This window comes from Balaenoptera physalus, assembly GCF_965194825.1.
Source record: "Balaenoptera physalus genome assembly, chromosome: 3".
Classification (NCBI taxonomy): domain Eukaryota; kingdom Metazoa; phylum Chordata; class Mammalia; order Artiodactyla; family Balaenopteridae; genus Balaenoptera; species Balaenoptera physalus.
Genome location: NC_138890.1, coordinates 158,455,599 through 158,474,366, shown reverse-complemented (window position 1 = coordinate 158,474,366; position 18,768 = coordinate 158,455,599). Strand labels below are relative to the sequence as shown.

General features: G+C 34.5%; 1 protein-coding gene across 2 annotated transcripts in view; it reads right to left on the bottom strand.

Annotated features, from left to right (window-relative positions):
* CDH12 (cadherin 12) overlaps positions 1-18,768 on the bottom strand; it is a 998,421-nt gene that overhangs the window by 640,860 nt on the left and 338,793 nt on the right. The window lies entirely within an intron of this gene.

The window sequence follows — 18,768 nt, the reverse complement described above, 5'->3', positions numbered from 1 at the left end:
AGCCCTGCAGCAATTCTCCTTTCTCATTTGACATAAAGTGAGTCTGCATGTCTTTTTTTTGAGGAAAAAACAGGAACCCTTAAGACGAGAAAATGAAAAGTGCCAGGTTAACCCTGGCAGAGGTGAAGAGATCAAAGATGAGGTGCAGCCTTCTGGCAGGGATCTTTCGTCATGATGAATAATTAATGCGCACCAGAGAGCACAGTCTTCTGCTTCTGGGCATACATGCCTGGCATGCTGTGACTGTGCGTCTCAAGTTGGAAAAGGATTCTTAGTATATAAGCAAACACCTTGAGGATCCCATATTAGCCTCTGAAGCTTTTATTTTATGTAACTGTCTTAACTGAAACATAGATTATGAAGGTTAAAGGAAATGATCCATTTCTTAATCTGGTTGCACTTCTAGTATTAATACTTTCAAATGTTTACTCTTACCTCCCTTCATGTTTCCATCTTATGAATAATTGATACAATTATTCTTCTCCATTTTTAATATAGATAATGGTTCTCAGACTAATTGATAGATATGAAGGTATCGCCATATGTAAGTTGTTAAGTCCAGGGTGTTTCTGAGCCCTGGGCTTCCTAGTTCCCCCATCGTACTTTACTGGCAAGACCCTAATTCTTGTTTTATCCAACACCCCTGCAACTACGTCTGAAACACTAAATTTGATTAGAGAAAAAGACACAATCATGGTAACTGTCTTTACTTTAAATTCACAAGCATCTCCCTGAAGTGGACCATTAGTGCCACTTGGAATCCAACTAGATGTCCCTAATTAATTTCCTCTCTTTCTCACAAAGGGGATAAGTCTACACCTTTACTCTTGTCAGAATTCTCATGTACTCTTCTCAGCTGATGACCTTTCTCTTTATTTTCTAGAAAATAGAAAGTATTCCCAAGAAAACTTGCCCAGGTTCTCCCATTACCGCATCTACAGACTCCCTGCCTGCATATATGTATGTGCCTTTCTCTGTCTTGCTTTTCATTGAAATGGAAGAACTTGTCATGCTCTTCTCTCTGCCTGTCCCTTGCGCATGGACTCTTATAACCTCTCTCCTCTCTCTCAAACATTCGACCCTTACAACAGTCTTCCATATTTCTGTAATCATTATTTTATTTACTTCCCACTGAGTCACTACCAGATATGTAAAAGTATACTGTAACACTGTAGACTATCTTAAAATGAGCAAAAGACTTCCTTGATCCCACGTTCATTCATTCCTCTTCACGTACAAGGCTATGTCCACTCCAATATTTGATACAACTCCTATGGAAAAACAAATCTATATCTTCTGTCCCCAGTTCATCTTCCCTCATTTTCTCTGGAACGAATTCCAAAAATATTTTATCCCCATTCCTTCAGGTCAGGCTCTGTTTAAGGTCACCAATGACTTCACATCCCAATAGGTCTCAGTCATTATACCTTCCTCTAATAGCATCATAGGGCACAAATCAATCACAACTTATTTTCTGAAATGCTGGCTTTATTTAGTTTCTAGAACATCACTCTCCAGAGTCTCACTGAGTTTTCCTTCAGCTTTGCGAATTGTTTCATCTTGGGTTGTCTTGCTGAATCTGTTAAAGAAAAAATCATTCTGACACCTTTTTAAATGGTAGGAAGATTGTTCAGATGACTAGAGTTATTGCAATACGGGAAAGAGACGGTGCTTAACTGAGAATACAGCAAAGACAGCTGGGGATTTGTAGCCAAAGAGCAGAGTGAGGGCATCAGTGGATGGAAAATTAATAAGAGGAGACATCAAGGTTAGAGAGATCATTGCAAAACTGTTTTAAGAGGACTCTTGCTGAAGGCAGGTCAAGGATTTATACATGAAAGGTGGGGGGATAGAACACTTGATTAGTTACCAAGAGTGATCGGATATCAAGGATAGGTGTGTTCCCACTAAATTGACTTAGCAGGATTCTTGCTAAGACTGGACAGGACAGGAGCCTTACTAAAATCTGGTCAAGGGCAAAGTATTTGTCAAATCCCATTTTTACCAAGTTCTGGATTTTAAAATGCCCCAGGGCTTAGTCTTCAGGCCCTTTCTCTTCTCTATTTGTATTTTCCTCCTAGGTGATATAATGCAATGCTGTGACTTTCAAAGCCATCCATGTTCTTTTAAATTTCAAGTTTTAGTTTCTAACCTGAACAGTTTCCCCAGATTCACACATGAATATCTAACTGGCTACTAGACACGTTCACTTGGATTACTATAAAAATTTACATGTTACTACAGAGAACAAACTAGTGGTTACCAGTGGGGAGGGGGGAAGGCGCAATATATTGTGTACAAACCATTGGGTATAAGATAAGCTCAAGGATGTATTGTACAACACGGGGAATACAACAAGTATTTTGTACTAACGGCAAGTGGAAAGTAACCTTTAGAAACTGCATAAAAATTTTTAAATTTTTTTAAAAAAGAGAGTTTGGCAGGGTTACTGAATCTAAGACCTTCCTATAAAATAAAAGAAATTATGCCAAAATAACCATTTAGAAAACATATTAAAGTTATTCCATTTTTAATAGTATCAACATTTTAGGTATATTGGAATTAACTAAAAAAAAAAGACATTATTCAGAAAATTTAAAAACGCTAAAAAAGAAGCTGAAGTATGAAAAATAATTTACATCTTAGGATTTCCAGAATCTAACCCTTGATTTTCTCCCTCAAATCATCTTTCTGCCTTCCATGTTTCCCATCTCAAATTACATTAAGTTGCGGAGCTATCCTTGATATTTTATTTTATTCCCACAGCCATTCTATCAAGCCATTGTGACTTTATCTTCAAAACAGATCCAAGATTTTACCACACTCGGCAACATGATCTATGCTCATAATACCTTCAATTCTTTTTTTTTAATTAATTTTTATTTGAGTATAGTTGCTTTACAATGTTGTGTTAGCTTCTACTGCACAGCAAAATGAATCAGCTATACATATACATATATTCCCTCCCTTTTGAATTTCCCACCCACTTAGGACACTACAGTACATTAAGTAGAGTTCCCTGTGCTATACAGTATGTTCTCCTCAGTTGTCTATTTTATACATAATACCTTCAATTCTGTTATACACTATCCTCCTACCAAGTCCTCCTGTTTTCACATTTGTTTTCTTGTATTGTATTCTTCATTCAGAAATGACAGCAATCCTTTTCAAGTTCAAGTCATATAACATTACTCCTTTGTTCAATGCCCTCCAATGACTTTCAATTTTAGATGGATCTTTGCAATAGATCCAAGTTCATTACCAGACCTTAGAGGCCTTACCTGATCTGTTATTGGTATTCTTCTCTATCCTCGACTACTCCTGCATCTTTTCTCCCTTTTTTACTGTTCCCCAGCCACGATGACTGATGAGCTCTGAACAGGGCAAGTGTACTCCCACATTTGTGCCTTTGCACTGGATATTCTCTCTTCCAAATACTGTCCTTTAATTTTGGATATGACTCATTTCCTCACTTAAATCACATCTCTGCTCACATATGAATTTAATCAAGAAGGCTTCCCAAATCTTTGTGTAAATAGATCTACCTCCTGATCCATCACTCTTTATGTACTTATTCTGACTTATATTCGTCATAGCACTTAGTATCTATTAACATACACTACATTTATTGAGTATCATTTGCCCGCTGCTTTCTACTACAATATAAGTTAAATTATAAGAGGATTTTGACTTTCTTTTTCACTGCTGTATCCTGACACTTTAAACTTTTCATGGTAAGCATTACATACATATTTACGGAATGAATAAAAGTGTACATTGTGTTCATCTAAGTTTAATATTTTTCATTTTGGAAAGTATCCATTTTGGAAGCACATGGATTAAAAAGCCCTTATGAGTGATGATATAGAAGTAATGTTATTAAAATTGGGGAGAGAAGGGTTTAAATATTCTACCTTATATCAATTGCAAAAAATTTGAACAAAAAACTCTGAATCTGCTAAGAATGCCCTTAATTTTAAATAGGAATTAACGCCCTAACTAGTGTGCTTATATACACCACAGACCGTCCTGAATTAGTATACATATGTGGGCTTTATTTTTGCCAATTTCTAAAGTTATGAATGAAAAGACTACTGTAGTGTGAATTGGTATAAATATAATATAAATTGAAACTCAGTTTTCTTTTTTCTCAGTATCAGCCTCTATCTCCTTTTCTCAATAACACTGTACTATCCCAAGAAATCTGTATTCAATCAGAATAACAACAAAAACCTATAGATTTGAAGAAAAGGAAAAATCATGCCTTGAGACATAGTGAATTTGAATAACTGGCCCGAAGTGGCACAACTACTAAATGGTGAAGCAACAGAATTATAATCCAGAGCTTCTTAGATAATATAGAATACAACCATATAGTTGGGTTGTTTAAAGACTTCATAATAAGCAGCCACAAGTTAAAGCGTGAAGTTGAAGATTGTTTGTTATCTTTCATATACGTTTCCTGAAAAATGGAGAAGGAGGTGATAATACTGATGACCTGGTTGAAGGGTAGAGGGGATTTAGTTTAGTGAGAAAGGCAGAACCTTGACTGCAGCAAGATCCCAGGGGAAAAGGTGAGAACTTTTATTTTTAAATAGCTGCGGCATAAAACCAGGACAGCTACACTGGTGGAGGAGAGGTGTGATGTCAGCAGAATCAACCAAGAAACTGCAGAAATTAGACTAAGGCAAATGATTTCTCACCTGAGTGGCATGATAAAGAATAAAAAAGCTAAATCCAGTTGAGATTTGAAGAAGATGCACAACTGAGTGGTCAAATAGGTAGTGCTAGAAAATAAACCATGAGAAATGTTGCAGGGGATCGCAAACATTATAGTAAACTGATAGCAAAGGAGAATGTTGGGAAGGGAATGAATTTGGTAGAGTTATGGTGATACACAATGATTACTTCCATTGAGGCCATGTACATAAGTGGATAAACGTGGCCAAATTGACTGGAAAACCTAGTATAATAAAACTAGGATGATGTGAAAAACATCAGATTATTAGTGGTTATATATATAATAAATGGATTAGTATTAGTATGTGACTATACTAAAAGTCAAAAATACTTCTCTGTGACTATATCACAGAGAAGTATTTTTGACTTTTGTGTTGTGTATATAAACTATTACAGAGAAATGCCTCCAAAGCAGGGTCAACTCTGACAGTCGCAGGGCTCCAGCAAGAGTACAAATGGAGAACCACATAGCATATGTCTCAATGGTGAAAGCTGATGAATCAAGCTAACAAAGTATTAACTATATTCTATTATCTTACTTTGAAGATAAACTTTTATCACAGACTGAAAATCCAGGTTAAGTAGATGGAGTCCCATCTCTATTATCAATCAGGTTCTGGAAGCTGTCTCAAATTGGTAGGTCAGAGGTTGTTTGGGTACCTGATAGATACTTTAACTTGAATCTGAAACTCACCCCCTCTTGGTGAAAGGCAGGGCCAGAAAACATCCTGAACAGGGCAGATTACCCTCCTGTCCGAATATAAAAAACTGAAATGCAGATGAAGTTAAATTCATTTTGTTTCACAAAGAAAACCACAAAAAATTGTAAAATGGAAAGACACTAGAGGTCTTTCCTCTAAACTTTTTAATTCAGCTTTTCCCAACTCCTTTCATTCCAAAACTAAGAAATTGCATTTTAATCTTTAAAGACATATATTGTAGTTGGAAAAAAATATCCAGTAACTGAAACATTTGCCAAGAAACAAGACATTCTAAATGTAAATTTCAGATCACTTTTAAATACTAGAAGTTGTATTAGCTGTAATTTACCTGCTCTTGCAAAAATAACATTTCATAAATCACTCACAGAATTTCCTAGAGATTATTTTTTCCTCTGAGCCATCAATGTACTAATAAAAAATAGTAATGAAAAAACTGCCTTCCATCCAAATATTAAATCCTTAACTGTATATTTTATGAAAAAAAATTTAAGGTTTCACCTATATAATGGCTTTTTAAAAGTATGCCTCTCTTTATGTAACTATTCTACTTATCCATCTTTGTAGATATTCAAGGTTAAATGAGGTTGATTTATTATGCATTTAACGGTCTATAGCTGTCTGCTTACCCTATTTGGAAATTCTGGTTCCACTAATTTTATTAATTACAATGTGAATTTCCATTTAATGCTATACTTAAATTAATGGATTGATAATATATGCATATCAGAATTTTATGAATTGTAATTTTTATAATATAAATTACCTGATTTTAGTGTCTTTAAGACAATTTGATATGAGAATACAGTGAATAAGATGGTTTACTATTTATTAAATGGTGCATTTCATAGTGCCATTAAATTTATTTCAAGAAATGATCAATCCAAATTGAATATAAAATTAATGTCTTAAGAAACTTAGGGGTGTCACACATTTTATAAAGTAATCAATCTTTTTCTCTTATGCCTCCCGTTTTAATGTCAGTAACACTGTCAACGGTACCTGTGAAATTTCTCTCAATCTCGTCCACCTTCTCCACTCCTTCTGCTGCCCTTCTCATTTCCTAATCACACTTAGTATTATTGTAAATGATGAGATTAAATTGATCATAAATGATATTTCAGTCATCGTATTTATAAGCAATATAATTTTATAAGAAACCACAAAAAATGTCATTCATACATTGAAATTAAGTATTTTCAAATTTTAATTCATAGATATATCTTCAAATTTGTGTATTAAAACTGTGTATAGTATATGTCTAGTATTCATTATATAAGATACACTCTACTGGAGATTTAGAATTTTATAGTGTATGACTTAATCTCCGACTTCAAGTGTTTTCCAAGCTAAAGAGTCCCAATCAAACATTTTTTACCTATTTTTATAATTGGGTAAGGTGTTAGCTACACAGTAGGAAAGTCACCATATTTAAGTCAATTGAGGTGGTTTATCAAAAATTTGTCCCAAGGCCCAGGAGGTCTTCCTCCTTGTACCTGGAGAATCATTAAGCTTTATCCACCAATCTCAACTCTTTTACACACCCACACACATGCATGCATGCATATACACACCACACATATATACAGACTCACTGCTCCTAGGCAGTTATAATGCTATTGGACCATACTCATGGCTTAAAAGCAAAACAACAATAACAATACAACAAATAACAAAAACCACCTAAGTAACAGGAATCTTAGGACTTTGACTCCTTCACCTGCACTGGTTACAATAAATGGTGCTGCGAAGACAATATAAAACTTCACATCTTGAGTCTTATCCACAAACCCACTCTGGTGAGAAACTGGTAAGCTCTGAGAATGGTAAAAGCTAGTTAACCTTTCCATTATCAGGTGTGTCTCCTGGCATTTCATAAGTAAGATCACATTACTTTAAATATGAAAAGAAACTTTCAATTCAAGTTGTGGATTTGACTCATACTATGTACCATGAGAGATTCACTATGTCTTTTTAATACGTTCCTGATGAGGGAGGAATACAGCATAAAGTCAAATTTTATTTGAAAATTGCCATGTAAAACTGAAATTTTCTTTGGTATCTGAACTTTATTCAAGTTGAGAAATAGTTTTCAACCAGTTGATTTTGTCAAGCAGTCTAAAACAATCTAGTAAACAACCATTAGCAGCTAAATATATTAATAATATCTGAAAGAGAAGTACATGTACAAATAGAGGTCAAATATTTAAATAAGTAATATTAAGAGCAAATATATTGTAATGATGCATTGACTTCTAGCCTCTGAGCCTAAAAGATCTGTTTTGCCTTAAACACCTAGTGACTAGAAGAATTTAATTTATGGGGAAAACGAAGCCCTATTTGTTGTTAATTATAAATTTAAATTCACAAAGTATATCCATTTACTAACATAATTAAATCCTGTATATCATAAATTCTTGAGTGTTATCTTTCTTTTCCTTTTCCTAAAACTGCTAATGGTTAAATACTATCATTTAGATAATTTTGAAAGATCTTTCCCAGTGTAACTGAAGAATGAAAATGCAGGAAAAGTCTTTCTATTCGTTCTTTATCATAGAGAATGATACTATAAATCCAATTAACTATATTAATATTTCAAAGTGTTCTAGCATGTTTATGTTTTAGGTTCTTGTTATTCATTGAGTGATTTAGAGGCCATTAACTACATACATGAGAAAGAAAAGCAACCCGACGCAGAAGATTCACATTTCAAACACCAGGGCAGGTGTGCCCTGGTATTCTTGAGGAGGGCATCTACAGTGATCATTTTCTTATTTCAGATACAACTTCTGAAGATAAAACAATTAGTTTTAAACATAATCTTCACAGTCTGCCTTATGATTTATTTTGCCCTATTATTTTACCATCTTTCTTCACCACCTCCACCAATTTTCAGTAGAGAAAGAGCTTTAATTATTTAACACTTTTCAAAATGTAAGCTTTCTTTGCCTCAGTTTCCATATTTATATACTTACCTATTCTCTCTCCCTTTATACAATAAAAAGAAACATGGTTCCTTTAAACTTTGTATTCTTAGTTTCTGGAACAGTCCCTGGTAGACTATAATGAATGCTTGTTCAACGTGCTTAAATATTAACAAACAAATTTACTAATCCACCATTAAGTGCCCAGAACTATGCTAATTACTTCAAATAAAATAGTAAGCAAAAGGCATATATATGGTCTCTGAGTAAATGGAGCTAACAGTTCAGTGGAAAAGGCAGACACAAAAGAAAGGAAGCCACAATGCGTCTAGCATATGTTTGCCCAAATGTCCACAGTGAAGTCATGGTAGGAATGGACTCTCCCAGGAAAGGATGTTTATCTTGAAATGCAGGGTTAAAGAGAGCCAATTTGAGACTGAACTGATAATCTGAATAGGGACTCCCTAGTTTTACCTAAAAGTTTATTGGACTAATTTTAAACACCTAAAACAGCATCTAAGTAGCTATGTATTTGCTGGAAAATGGATAATGATGCAAGCCTCATATAAGAAATTGAAAGTCACATTTCAATAAATATTGTAATAATTCATTAAAATATGTCAAAGGTTGATACTTGAAAGGGGAGTGCACATTTGTTTGCTTTGAATTTTTAATTTTTGTGGTTTATTGTATGCATTTAAGGACATCCACATAATTAAAAGAGAACTAAAATGTGTTTATCATACGAATCCCAAATAAAACCAAAGACAAATACATTAAACTCTTATTATAGTGTGACTTTCCTTGGATATCCTTAGAAAAATTACTGAGTCCTCCATGACTTTATTGCCAAATAATTGAAAATAAAAATTCTGCCTTAATTTTTAAAAATAAGGTAGCTTGTTAATTTGAACAATTTGGGCAAGTTGTTCTTAAAATGTCAGGACTTCAAATCCTGAGCAAATTTTGTGCCGACTATATTTTCCTGATATTTTTGTTCACACTGGTAGATGATGTGCACAAACTAGATTTAAGAAAAAACATATACTTCAAAATGATCTTGCTGCTAAGTTATTTTTATAAAATCAGATTATATTTGGAAAAATGGTTGACACTTTCCCTAAGTATCTTTAAATTCACTAAGTATATTCACAAAGTACATTTAAAATACACTTTTGATTTAATTATATGAGCTACTGCCTAAAGTGCATAAGATTAAACCTAACAAAAGTGCACAGCTTTTCTGGAAATCAAAGTTTCCAAAAGTTACTCTGATCACTAGGACTGCTGTAGGATGTTCCATTGTGGATGCCCACATGCCAGACTAGATGGGCAAAGACCTGAAGGTAATGGTACATATTTAAGCTTCTTTTAACTTTTTCTTCCTAATTTTAAAGTAGATTATCAGTATTTGCAAAATGGTTAGCTACATATAAAAGAATGAAATTAGAGCACTCCCTAACACCATACACAAAAATAAACACAAAATGGATTAAAGACCTAAATGTAAGACTGGACACTATAAACTCATAGAGGAAAACATAGGAAGAACACTGTTTGACATAAACCACAGAAAGATCTTTTTTGACCCACCCCCTAGAGTAATGGAAATAAAAACAAAAATAAACAAATGGGACCTAATGAAACAAAAGTTTTTGCAGAGCAAAGGAAACTATAAACTAGATGAAAGGACAACCCTCAGAATGGGAGAAAATATTTGCAAGTAAAACAACGGACAAAGGATTAATCTCCAAAATATATAAACAGCTCATGCAGCTCAATATTAAAAAAACAAACAACCCTATCAAAAAATAGGCAGAAGACCTAAATAGACATTTCAGCAAAGAAGACATACAGATGGCCAAGAGGCACAAGAAAAGACGCTCAACATCACTAATTATTAGAGAAATGCAAATCAAAACTACAATGAGGTATCACCTCACACTGGTTAGAATGGGCATCATCAGAAAATCTACAAACAATAAATGCTGGAGAGGGTGTGGAGAAAAGGGAACCCTCTTGCACTGTTGGTGGGAATGTAAATTGATACAGCCACTATGGAGAACAGTATGGAGGTTCCTTAAAAAACTAAAAATAGAATTACCATATGACCCAGCAATCCCACTACTGGGCATATACTCAGAGAAAACCATAATTCAAGAAGACACATGTACCCCAAAGTTCATTGCAGCACTATTTACAATAGCCAGGTCATGGAAGCAACCTAAATGTCCAACAATAGACAAATGGATAAAGAAGATGTGGTACATATATACAATGGAATATTACTCAGCCACAAAAAGGAACAAAATTGGGTCTCTTCTAGAGACATGGATGGACCTAGAGACTGTCATGCAGAGTGAAGAAAGTCAGAAAGAGAAAAACAAATATCGTATATTAATGCATATATGTGGAATCTAGAAAAATGGTACAGATGAACTGGTTTGCAAGGCAGAGATAGAGACACGTATGTAGAGAACAAACGTATGGACACCAAGAGGGGAAAGCGGGAGGTGGGTGGGATGAACTGGGAGACTGAGATTGACATGTATACACTAATATGTATAAAGTAGATAACTAATAAGAACCTGCTGTATAGCACAGGTAACTCCACTTCACTGTACAGTAGAAACTAACACAACATTGTAAAACAACTATACCCAAATGAAAAGAAAAAAAAAGGGTGCAAATTCTTCTGATGTACAGTGTCATTTAAAAAAAAGAAATACAAATCTTCTTCCAACAAGAGATCATTTACAGCATATTTCCTTCAGATTTATTTTTTATCAATCAAGATAAAGCATGTTATTTAATGTTTGTTGGTTACTCACTATTATACAAATGAAAGCTATTTTATAATGGCTTTGTAGGTAAAAATCACCTGGTATCTCATATGTTCATATTTGGTAAATTGTTTTCAGCCTATTTAAATTCACTAATTACCATAATTGAAATAAATTAAGTGACAATCAATGAAGCCCAGGCAAGTTTCATAAACAACAATTGCCTATAAAACCTCAATGTCTTGGGACAGTGATACTTAAGAATCCATAAGAGGTAAAAAGATAGAATACTAACTAAGAATATGAACCTTACAGATTACTTGCTAGGCTCTCATACTACAGATGAGAAAAGCAAGTTCTGAAAGAACCAGAATCCCTGATTCATACTCCTGAGGACTTCCTCATGAATATCATGAAGAGTATTCTCTCCTCACAAAATTGCTGTCTGTTAAGTACCGCACTGCATGCTTCACCTGTGAGCTGGTCATTTGCTCTCTTGGCTCCACCTTGTCTTGATTCATGGTCAAAAAATCTCCAATTCAACCCAAGAAGCACTATACCTCTCTCAAGACTTTATGTGGAGTAAAACTAAAACTAGAGGAAAACATTCTTAAAAGCAAACCAATTGTTTGAAATGTATTCCTTATGTAACAGAATTCTTCAAGTAAAATCATCTGTAACAAAGAATAATTTTCCACATTCCTTAAGATTTTGTTTTTTAATGAAGTGCAGTTTAGGTAAATTTTTAGCATATTATTCTTATGGCTTAATTTTGTCACCATGAGAGAATCATATGTGTTCCTTATCAAGCTATTAAAATATATTCCTCTGAATATTCTTTCTTTTCCTCCCTATCCTATGTTAAGCTTATAGATCATCATCAAATTTCTAAGGTAATAAATATGATTGTGTCAGAGATTTTCCCAACAAATACCATTCACCTTGGAAGATGATGAATTGAAATATGTCCATCGTAAAATGTCCAGACTAATGCAGTCAATTCATCCATATGGCCAGAGTGTTCTTTCGGTGATGGACACCCTCTGACAATTTAATGCTTCATTTGCTTAGCTGGTACTTCGTTCAACTTTCTTAAAAAATTGTCTAGTGACTTTGAGAAGGTATATAAGAAGACACTCCTACACATCTCATTTCCAACTACCACTCTTTCTCTTCTCTTTGTTTTTTTGAAGGTATAGTTTTTCAAAATTAATTATTGTAGTTAGAAAAGGAAATACAGGCTTTACAAAGAAAAGTTTTTGAAAAAATTAACTATCAGTTGAGACCATGCCATGGCAAAGTTTACCTATCAAGTCGTTCTGAAACAGAGCAGGACCCTATGGTGCTTGCCCCCCATGTCCTCAGCCTGCCTTTTGTCTGTGGAAAAACTTTAGCCAAAGAATACATTTAATCTGAGAAGTGAGAAAATGCAGAAACAAAGGAAAACAGTCAAAGGAGAACAAATAATACTAGTTTAGTCATTAAGCATAGTCAAGGACCTTTAGTTCCTCCTCAAGGGCTATAGATAATATTCTGAGCCATATCCTGTGAGCTGTCTTATAGATACTGAAAACCCCACCGAGTGGAAGAGATTAACTACAGGATGACCAGACTGTAGCCATGACATAAGCTGCCACGGTTCTGAGAACTGGCCCCCAAGAAATGGGAACAAACCGACCCTGGAACTGAAGATTAACTGTACTTAAAACAATCAAGATGGCACTGGTTAGACCACCGCATGACCAATTTCAAGATGACAGTCAGAGCTGACCGTGCTGTTTCTGCATGTAGCCACTTCCCTCTGTCTATAAACGCTCTTGCCCCCTGATTGTCGGTGGGGGGGTGGGAAGTCGGCCTATGGACAGGAGTCCGCCCTCCCCCACCCCCACTCCCAGTTGCCAGAATCCAAAATAAGCATACGTTCCTTTCCACCAACCTTGCCTCTTGATTGGCTTTTGAATGGGGAGCAGCCAGACCCCACTTTCCGTTACAATTCTTCTACGTGTATGAGGAGATATACAAAGAATGTAAGACCCTCTCACTGCCTCAAGTTTCTCTTAATCCAGTTAGAGAAACAAAGGTTATACAAACAAGGAAAGGGAAAAATATATACAAACATATTCATTTATACCTCAATAACTATGTTGAACACTCACTCTGTGCCAGGGGCTGTTTTAGGCATTGGGAGGCAGCAATAGACATGGTCTCTGCTCTTCTGAAGATTTCTTTCTAATGGTGCAAGACAAATGATACAAAGCAAATAAGCAAAGTGATATGAGGGAATAGATAGTTGCTGGGCTTGCTGTTCCAAAACTGTGTGGTAGGAAAGATGTCTGTAAGGAGGAGACATCTGAGCAGAGATCTAGATACAGCGAGGGAACGAGCTTTGTGAATATCTGCTGGAAAATTTACCTGCGGAGGAAACAACAATGTACAACCCTCAGGATCGAGTAAGACTTGGGTATAGAAAGTGAGAATAAGTGACTGATAGCAGAAGATGTCAGGGGAACTCCAAATTTAGAAACAAGTGTTTCTAATAAGGAATGGTGTATATAATTCATGATTTATCAAAGGAAGGCTGTGTCATGTTGCTAAACTTAAAAATTAGGAGGAATATATAGAAAATTCAAGAAAATTACACAAAATATTGTGTTATCTTTCAATGCTGGGTTATGAGTTGTATCCAATATCTTATTTTCTTCCTCTAGCAATTTTTCACATTTCTAAAATTTAATATCTATAATTTAAAAAGTGTACATTATGTACAGTTGACTCTTGAATAACACAGGTTTGAACTACATAGGTTCACTTACATGAGCATCTTTTTCAGTAAACATGTACTACAGTACTACTTTACTTGATCCATGATTGGTTGAATCCACAGATATGGAACCGAGGACATGGAGGGCCACTGTAAAACTATACACAGATTTTCCACTGCACAGGGGATCAGTGCCCCTAATCCCTGCATTGTTCAAGGCTAAACTGTACTGCAAAATATGTTTATGCTAAAATAACATTCAATACCTGATATCTTATCGACGGTTGTTTTCTTGTAAGGAAGTGATTCCACAGGTGAGTCTTAAAAGCAGATTTACCACATGAGACTTATTTAAAAGATAATTTTGTGGAAAAGTAAACTGGGGTGTTAAATAGAGTAGGCCCAGCTCTGGCTGTATTTAGATCTGAAATCTCTCCTCCAACACTACTTCCTTTATTATAGAGTGGTCATTCTGTTTGTGACTCGTAATGAATTTGAAAGCATCGTGAGGATTGTCTAATGAATAGTGTAGACAACAAACACTGAGTTGTGAAGGACAGATGATCACTGTGAACTTGGACTGGTCAGCGCTAACATGGACTCTAGTTTTTCAAACCCACAGGCTTTCAGAAAGTAAAGGTGAACTTGGTTTCAAATAATATAGAGCTTTAATCATCAAGGAGATGCCACGACAACTAAAATGCAAAGAACAACACAATCACAGAGGATGAACTATAGAAACATACTGAAATCCAGGCTACTCCTGGCACAGGTGAACTTCAAAAAAATAGTACAAATCTAGCTATTGTTCATATTTCACAAATAACAAAATAATTTGTTTACTCAAGTTAATGTGGCATATTTCTCCAAGTTTTGATTTACACATAATATGGTATTATATTCTTCAAGATTCTTTGGATACACAGTGTAAAATACCTAAAGAATATTGGAGGAAATAAAATTTTACCTATTTTAGAAAATGTATAATGCAAGTTTACTTTTTGCAAAGAAAGTTTGATGTACTTCTCCTAGTTGATATTTCGGTGAAGAATGTGAATATCTTCAATGTGAATATTGCTAAGATGCACAAAAAATTATCAATTATTTATTTTTACAAGATTATTTGCAGAATGTTATTTACAGTTTATTATTTACAGAATATTTTTGTAGTCTCTGTAATCCCTTTTTTAAAAGGCTTCCTTCCTGTATTCTTATATATTTTCTCTTTTATATCATAGAGTTAAATCTTCCAGATTTTCTTGAGAATTTTTAATTAAATTTTGATTAAATTAAATTTATACTACTATATTTGTAGTTTTATCTTCCATTTTCTTTCATGGTGACTTTAGCTTTAAGTTTAAAATACAGCTCTAAGTGAGATTTTAGCTCAACTTATATATTCACAGGGACTCAGGAAACATTTAGAGCTTGTAAGAAACCATTTTTAGTTTTCCAGGAAATAGAGGAAGACACCTTTGTTACAGGGGAGAAATTAATCATAGCAAAATAATGAAACTAATACCCATCTTTCCATTTTTTAAATTTACTCATACATCTGTAATACTTTTGTCAAGAAGCACTTCACTAAGGGGATACCAGGGCAACAAAGATATACAGCCCAAGAGGGCAAGAAGGTTCAAGCACTTCTTGTCCAATATCGACAGGTTGGGGAGCTTTTACAGAGGGACAGAAGTACCAGTGCAGGAGGTAGAGTGCCATCCACTACTAGTTTCCCTCAGCTGCTGCCAATGTCTGCCCTCACCTCTTCTCATCAGACCTCATCAGACCTCATCAGACCGCTTCTGTAGGTCACCCCAGCCAGACCTGCCTTTCTATTTCATCCCATGATCTCATTCTTCTTCCTTATTGCTTCAGGTCAACATAGCTTTAGTTATAGTCTCTGAAACTGTCTCTTCTCCTCCCCAACACTAGTGCCTTTAGGACATCATGTCCCTATACATAAAAATCTTCACCCACTGACAACTATTATCACTTTATTTGCTATCCAGATTGAGTATAGACAAAAGAAAATCTCATCTTTCATAATCTAAATCAATACCCGTAGAAATATGCTTTGAATTGCAGGTGAGGTAAAAGGATGAGAAGGGATAACTAACAATTTTAACAAATAACCTTTTTTTTAAAAAATTCTCGTTGGGATTTTTTTAGCTGTATTGTGGTATATTTAAAGTGTACATCGTGGTGATTGGATATAGTTATACATCGTGAAAAGATTCCCCTCAACTAGTAAATGAGACCACCCATCAATTCACATATTTACTTTTTTTTTTGATAAGAACATTTAAGTTCTCTTCTTAGCAAATTTCAATTATATGATCCAGTGTTATCAACTATAGTCACCATGTTTTACATGAGATCATCTGACCTTATTCATCTTATAGCTGAAAGTTTGCACCTTTATGGTACAGGTTTGAAAAGCCTTACTTAACACCATACACAGTGACTGTGGGTAGTTATAATGTACACACAATAAAGATTTTACAGTGAAGAGGCCATTATCTCCGTTTTCTATACCTAGACCTTGATGTCTGGAAAGTTCAGGTGTTTGTAAGGATTTTCTGACCTAACTTTGGTGTCAGATAGTGCCATGTCTCTGCATAAACCATGAATGAGACTGTTTAAGATTAAATGCATGCTAAGAAAAATGCATTTTTGATCAGTCAAGACAAGAAATAATATTGACTTAAAATAGAGTATATTGTGGATGATAAGGTTAAAATAGGAGTAAAATATAAATGACATAGACTGACAATGAAAGACAGAAGAATAAAGCAGAGATTTCCTGAATTGAATAAAGGAAATCACTGCAATTCTGCTGCCAGATGAAAGAAAATGAAACTTGAGGACACAGAAAGCAACAAATACAAGGAAATACCTTAAATAGTCAACAACAACAAAAACAACAAAACCATAAAGCTAAGCCAAACAATCTTAATCTTGAATCTTGGAATTGCAGAAATGTAGTGACATACGTTGAGATGAAAAATGTCTACAAAAATGTCTACTCTTCTTTGATTAATGGCTAAAAATTAGGTGCAACATTGAAGAAGGTAAAAACTGCTTTCCTCAGGGCAAGCAAAAGCAAACATGTGTATATGTGGAATTGTGTATACACATACAAGCAAACACTTCACACAAACATAGGACTGTATGTGAGCATCTGAGAACAGCATGTAATTTTAGCATGAAATCCTGGATACTAAAGTTTAGTTTTTAACAAAATTATATGCCTTGACTGTTTATATAAGTCCATCATATTTATTTCATATAGCAGGAATGTCTGGTAATATAAATGTCAATTGGTTTCAATAACTTATTTTGATACAATATCCATCACAGTAAAGTATTAATAGCAAAAGCAAAATCATGTAATATGTTCTAGAATTGGGAATGACGTAAATCAGAGGAAAGTACTTTGTAACAAAGAAACGTACCAATGTAGTGTTTAGATTTAACATGATTTGACATACCTGATATAGAAAAGTACTGAAAATGACAGCTAAGTAAGTCTTCAAACAAAATCTCACAGTATTCTTTGTCTGCTTTTGCTTCATTACTTTTAAGTTATGCAGCAAAAGTGACTTAATCATTTAAATCATAAATAGAAGGACTTTAATGGCTAATATAACAAAAAATAAAAGGACCATCCCATTTGAGCCAATTTACCTTATCATTATTTTAATGTTTTTACTTCTCCAGTATAGTAACTATATAAAAATATAGATTTAAAAATCATAATTTTTGTAAAGGAAATCAAGTGAGTGCGGTTTGTGAATTGTGCCTTTTATTTTCTATATTCTGATGCTTTGATATCTAGGGCTCTTGCTGACCCTGCAGAGTAACCTAATTCCTAAAAATAGCAAATAACTCACTAGAAGTACATCTTTCATATGCAAGCCAACCAATCCAGAGCCCATACCCCTTACCACCTTCTTTATAGGGATTCCACATTCTGGGCTATTACCTATATAGGGTCAGGCACCAGACAACTAAGGACAGCCCTTATGCCTCAAAGTCCACCGAAATTACTCAAACTAGCCAATCCTAAATCTGCTGGCTGTGCCTCACCCATTCCTTCCCACAGAAACCACAAATGTTTCCATATATGTTCTCTTCTCCTACAATTCTCCCTCACTCCCTCTACCTTCTGACCAATCCTGGTGCTTCCCCATGTGACCCTGCATGATGTCTATGCCTCCTGTTTCTAGAGAACTATGAGTAAAAACTTCCTTCATGGCAGCCGTTTCTGTGTCTGCATATCTTATCATACCTGATTAAAACAAACCTCAGGTACTATTAAAACAGTAGTATCTTCTATTAAATCTTAAAAAGAAAGGCCATTTGATAACAGGGTTATCAAGGGGTTTTTTGGTCCATATAATGACATTAGAATTAAAATATCTTTCTGCTTCTGACAAAATTTTGGTTACAATTTAGATATTGAAGATATGACCACAAAAATAATTTTAAGGAGTTTACATTGTAATTGGACATTATTTTATCAAACTCATTAGTTGTGCAAGTTTCAATGTAGCAGTTACAAATTTAAAGACTTCATTTTTAGACTACTTCATGACACCTTATGTGCAGTGAAACACTTTCACTGAAATGTATGTCAAATCCTAGTTTCATACTGTCCTTTGATACATTTGAGTTTGCCTACTGAGATACGAAAGGTATGATTTTACATTATATTATCATTTAACATAATTATCAAAATGTTAATGGCTGAAACAATAATGATAAATACATTGGTTTTACTTTTCTTTTAAACTATACCTAGAAAAAAATATTTTCACTTATGAAGAACTGATATTCTT